This window comes from Cololabis saira, chromosome 18 (assembly GCF_033807715.1).
Source record: "Cololabis saira isolate AMF1-May2022 chromosome 18, fColSai1.1, whole genome shotgun sequence".
Classification (NCBI taxonomy): Eukaryota; Metazoa; Chordata; class Actinopteri; order Beloniformes; family Belonidae; genus Cololabis; species Cololabis saira.
Window position 1 is genome coordinate 31,870,939 of NC_084604.1, and position 6,183 is coordinate 31,877,121.

Consider the following 6,183-nt stretch of genomic DNA (forward strand, 5'->3'; position numbering starts at 1 on the left):
TCTGTATAGTATGCTGTGTGTATGTGTGTGTATGTCTTATGAATGAGGGTACGGGGAGTGTGTGTGTGTGTGTGTGTGTGTGTGTGGGGGTTGTTTTTTTTAATGTATTTTTGTAAAGCACTTTGTGTTGCATAAAGAGTGCTATATAAATAAATAAAGTTTAAGTTTAAGTTTAAAACAGCGTTAAAAACATGCTTTTACAAACTAACAGTAACAAACAGTACCTTGCGCGACAAAAACGCATAATTTAGCCACTATAACAAAGAATAATATATAAATAATAATAATGTCATAATCCGTGTATATATCACGACCACGGATCCCCTTGACTTTGCATGGTACAATATCCGTGGTGCCCACACAGAATTATACCACTTTCCGTGTTGGTACCACGGAAAATAGTGGTGAGAGGTCGTGGGCATTTCACGGATTTTTGTGAGATCAGGTTGCACTGATTTGGCTGATCCGGTCTGTTCTAAATGGCAATCTACGGTCACAGTCATCAGCTTGTATATATTCAGTACCTGTGAAAATAAAATGCCAAAATGTTATTCTGGTGACTGGGTTATGTCTTTTATTGAAAATCTGAAAAATACAAGATGAAACCATAGGTGTGGAGCTACTTCCCTAACCAGTTCTCCCTGAAAACTTATTGGAAAATCATTTTTATAATAGATTTTTATTGAGTCTACACAGTCCCTAAGTGAAAAATAAATTCAAAATAGTTTTGAACATATGAACCTATGTTTACACAATTTTGTGTGAAAACTGCTCAAATCAGAGACCCCTTGTGACTAATAATTAAAAACAATGTGATGCAGTAATGGCTGTTTCTCGAAAGCTACAATATATCAAATGCTTGGTACCACTTGATTAAAAGCAACTTCAATTTTGATAATATGTGTAGTGTAGTCATCCAGTGTAAATCTGATATTTAGCTTGCCAAATTAAAGTTAAACGTATGTTTGGGATTTTTTTATTCGTTTTTAAAAGAAAACCAACTTTGTCAACAAATTAAGCCATGATAAATATGTGAAATCCAAAAAAAATATTTTTTCCTATGTAGTCACATGTCTTGATAGTTTCCACAGTAAATTTCGTGTTTCTACCTATAACAGAAAAAAAAATCTGTGGGGCTTTTCTTTAATATACTGTAATTATACTTTAATATACTAAATCTTGTTAGTCATTAATTGGTTGAAGCTAGGGTCTACGATTTTACATATTGTACATTTTTATTAAAATCATTTAGAATGTTTTTATGGCCCAATAGTGTTATCTATGAAATATGATCAGCAAATAACCAAAAGAAAAAATATTCTAGCTGCTGTGATCCTGCAAACAAGCCAACCAAAAGGTTGAAAAAAAAACAAAAAAAAAACGAAGCTCGTCGTTGAGAACATTGCGTGAGGCTGCAGGTGCAGTTGGGCGGGCCCCAGTGCCCTCAGACGGATGGGCCATCAATTAACGGAGCGCAGTGAACTTTCGAACCCCTCTGGACTCAACCACTTCTGCGCGCTCAATCCAACGCACAACGCACTCCTGCCTCGTGGAAACGTAAGTGAAAGATATTCTTCACTTTGTTTCATGTATTTGTTTAATTTAAGAGTAAGTTAACTTAACTAACGTTATCTTCAGAGAGTTTACCCAAGTTTGGCAAAATGTATAATTGTAATTTCTGTGGCAAGTCGGTTAAGACATTGAGAGGTTATGTGCTTCATTGCAAACTTCATCGAAATGAACCACGCTGTTTGTTTAAGTGTTTTGGAGCTGAGTGCAAGCAGACATTTTGCAGATATGGAGCGTTTAAGGCTCATTTTTACCGGAGGCATAATGTTGAGGAGGGAAAGGAAAGAAGAAGGGATGAAGGAAGGAGGATGGAGGAAGGGATGAAAGAAGGAAGGGGGAATGGAGGGACAGAAGGGAGGAAAGGAAGAGAGGAGGGAGAAAAGAAGCAAAGAAAATGGGGAGGAAAGAGGGACAGAGGGGAAGAAGGAAGGAAAGGAGGTAGGAATGAAGGAAAGGAAGGAAGGAGGATGGAGTAAGGGATGAAAGAAGGAACCGTAAAAGCAGATTGGGTCAATTGACCCAGAAAGAGAACAGGAGGACTTTACTTTACATGCAGGGAGTTTTATGATTTTGTTTTTTTGTTATAATCTGATACCAGCAGTGAGTTTGCAGAGTTTCTTGGATATCCATGCGTTCGAATAAATTAAACTGTTTCTGAAGAACATTTGAGCCTTTGTTTCAGTGTTTTTTTTTTGACACTTCAGAGTAAGTTGAAGACTGGTGGCATTGCTAAGATCTAAGAATTCCAAGGTAAGTAAACCGAATATATGTAACAAATATTTTGGAGTGTGGAGTAAATTGTCTTAATTATCTGCACACAATGCTTTTGTATAAATTATCTTGTAAGTAAAAATGTAAATCTTTTGCTCCTGTCACCTTTTAGGCATTGCATTCAAACTCCTATGAGTGGTTGTGGACTTGGAGGGAACAACTTGCTGGCCTTTGTGACACCCAGGAAACCTTTTCTGCTTAATTGGACAGCAGCAGTAGAAATAGATGGGAAACACAGAGGGGAGAAAGGATGCAAAGGGCCCAAGCCGGAATCAGACCTTGGTCGCTGTGATAACAGTATGTTGTACATGTTCTACTAGGTGAGCCACTTGGGCGTCCCAGCTGTTATGTTTTTGAGTGAATTTAGCCATTTGATCGTAATTTGCAACCTGTGCAATGAAAAGAGCCGAAGTGTTGCTGCTTTAGATGATTTCATCTTTCACTTAAGAGGATGCATGTCCTCCTGTCTTCTTTTATCTCCTCTCTTTCAGGTCTTATGTCTGCCAGTGGTTGTACTTGACATGGACCTCATCAAACTCTTTGTTGTCCTACTGGTCTACCTTTATCATCAGATCCCAATAATAAATAGTCTGGTAAGTGGTTGTACAGTTCTGTCAGTGTACATTAATTTAACAGAAGGCTTTAGCTTAATCTTTTTGTAAGCACTGTGCATTTCTTGTTCAGTGTACTATACAATTGTTGATGTTTTGATTTGGTGTATTTGACAATATGAAAACATACATATTTAAAAATAAAAGGTCATCCACTGTTAAAAATGCATAATTTGAACACTGCATTTTTGATATTGCAAATGCTTGTATCACTGATTGGATGTCTTAAATTTCCATCTTAACTCAGACAAAACACAGGTCCTTGATTGGCCCTGACTGCTTTGCTTTTAGAGGTTACCCATTATACTAGGAACATCAAAACCTTCTCTTACAATCTCTTACAATGTTCTTTCTGATCAACATCTGAATTTGGAACAAAACATTATTTATGTTTTCATTCTTATTTCTTGCAGTTGCATTCACCACATTCTGATGGTCTTAAGTGACCTTTTGTATTAAAGAAACGTAATACACACAAAGGACAAACTTCTCTCAGGCAAAATGTATTAAAATGATTATATCACAGATATTTTAACTTAGTTGGAAATACCACAACCTACAGCAATATAACAAGTGTTGGAAATCAGCATATTGTAACATACTGCTCAGTATTGAAATAGGTAGATGAGCAAACTGATCAGCAACTAGCCAGTATAGATGGAATAGTTCTGAGGATGTTCACTCAAGCCTACAGCTGAAGTATTAATTTGAGCAACGTACCAGTACTGCACAGACAATGCTGTTGGCTATCTGTTCCTGCAGTTATCAGCTGGTAAAACATTGTTTAACAATGTTAAATAACAGTGTAACCAGAACCTCTGCAGGAGCCGGGCACCTGTCTGCCGCAGCAGGTGGGAGCAGCTCTGGTAACGGCAGAGCTCAGCCGGTCACACCCGCTGCTCAGTGGGTAGGTTCAGTAAAAGCTCTGCTGCTGTTGGCTCCTGAAGCTAAAACTGTCTTTGTTACAATAAACCGAGTTAAACTCAGACAACTTTATTTAGAAACTGTGTGTTCTGGAGGGGAAAAGTCCTCATCTTCAAAATAGTCTCTGTGTCGCTCTCCATTTTTCTCTGTCACTGAGCAACTCCTGCTGTCCTGCCTCACCCCGTCCCCACCACCCCATCCCAGCCCCCTGCCCACTTTTTTTGCATTTTTTCATAATTATGAACTTAATTATGAAATGGACGGAGTTAGCTCAGAACTGGGGGTTTAGTTACACTTTAAACAGGTCAGGAAACACATTGGCTGATGGTTGGGCGCTCTGTTACGGCAGGCTTATTGTCATTTTAACCTAAAGCTAAATCTGTTAACTGTTTTAAGTGGCTCCTGAAATCATATTTATAGATTGGCCTTTTTGTGAAATTTTTTAACCTATTCTTGTTCACCATTTTGTAATTTATTTCTGTTTTAACAGTATTGTATTTGTTTTTTCTTTATTTTTGTTGTGAGAAGCACTTTGCAACCGCATAAGTGCTATATAAACAAATATAGGATTTATGTTATTATTATTATTATTATTAATTATATTAATAATAATAATACTCTGATAGCTAAATGGTTAGGGTGCATACCACATGGGTGCAAATGCAGCAAGTCGCTTGGTTCAATTTCTGACCATTTGCTTCATGTCATTCCCCGACTCTCGTTCCCCACATTTCCTGTCTGTCTCCACAGCGAACACCTGATTGAGTCTTCAAGCAGAGATTACGACAACACCTGCTCAAAGTTCCAGTTTCATGAACATCGCACCATGTCTGTATGAGACTCTGTCCCCGTCTTCAGTCAAGTCTGGACCCAATGACTCCGACACCAGTCTTGTCAAGGCTAATTAGAGGTAAGCATAGTTCATTGGAGCTCAGTTTAACACCAGAATGCTGTGAGTTTATCTCATGCATCATGCACCGCATCAATCTAACTTGTGCTTTGTTTCTGTTTTCTGGCTGCAGAGAGGATCATGTCAGTACACAATGAACACCTGGTGGACAACATGCGAGTCCTCAAGCAGGACCTGTGAAAATACACGCTTTCAGTTCCACTTTCTTGAACATCATGTGTGTGAGACTATTCCATGTTGAGTGACCTCTGCACTCAAGTCTGGACTCAGGAAGTCATTACTCTTGATCAACGCAGGGCAAGTGGCTAATTATTTCATGTTTTTTCATTCCACCATGGATTATTCTTCATATGGACACATGCTGGTTTTTCAAGATCTCAATACTGCTTTGTGAGTACACTGGACAAGTTATTGGATCAGTTCAATCTGTTTTTCACAGAGAATGTGTAAATGCAAAAGCAGTTTCTCAAAGTTTATCAACACAAGGCTATACATGGGTTTACAATGTGCTTTATTTGTTATTTCCTTCGTAATGTACCAAGCCGGTTTTGATTGTAAAATCTATGTCAACCAACTGTAATGCCTTATGTGTTTTTGCAATGAAATTCTGGCAACCACAGCGGGTGGTAATTTACTGTAAAGTTGAACCATGCAATAAAATATAATATATCATACAGTTGTACTGTTTATCACTGAGATAGACAGTAATTAGGTTTGCAGTGTATATATGTTGTTTTTAAAATAGTTTACTTTACACAAGTTTATATTAGCTGTTATTTTTAAAGCAAATTACCATAAACAGGTTTACAATATGTCTGTTTTTCATAGTAATTTACCGTAAACACAACAGTTCTCAACTATGAAATTTATGGTTGCCTGAAAAGCATACCGTAATGTCATATACATTGTTACTGTATTTTTTTACGGTGAAATTCTGGCAACCACAACTGCCAGTATATTACCGTAAATTACACAAGGGTTAACTGTAAACAGGTTTACAATCAATCTGTTTTTCATAGTAATTTACCGTAAACACAACAGTTCTCAACTATGAAATTTATGGTTGCCTGAAAAGCATACCGTAATGTCATATACATTGTTACCGTATTTTTTACGGTGAAATTCTGGCAACCACAGCTGCCAGTATTTTACTGTAAATTACACAAGGGTTAACTGTAAACAAGTTTACATTATAACTGTTGTTTTTAAAGCAAATAACTGTAAACAAGTTTACAATATATATTTTTTTCATAGTAATTTACTGTAAATAAAACAGTTCTCAACTATGAAATTTACGGTTGCCTGAAAACCGTACCGTAATGTCATATACATTGTTAACGTATTTTTTACAGTGAAATTCTGGCAACCACAGCTGCCAGTATTTTACTGTAAATTTCA

The 6,183-nt window shown here is 37.1% G+C and overlaps 1 protein-coding gene and 1 long non-coding RNA gene across 2 annotated transcripts in view; both read left to right on the forward strand.

Annotated features, from left to right (window-relative positions):
- Positions 1–6,183, forward strand: part of lrfn5b (leucine rich repeat and fibronectin type III domain containing 5b) — a 91,972-nt gene that overhangs the window by 4,888 nt on the left and 80,901 nt on the right.
- Positions 1,404–2,586, forward strand: LOC133464565 (uncharacterized). The gene is made up of 3 exons (XR_009784487.1): positions 1,404–1,557; positions 2,274–2,319; positions 2,453–2,586. It is a non-coding gene; the product is annotated as an uncharacterized LOC133464565 (long non-coding RNA).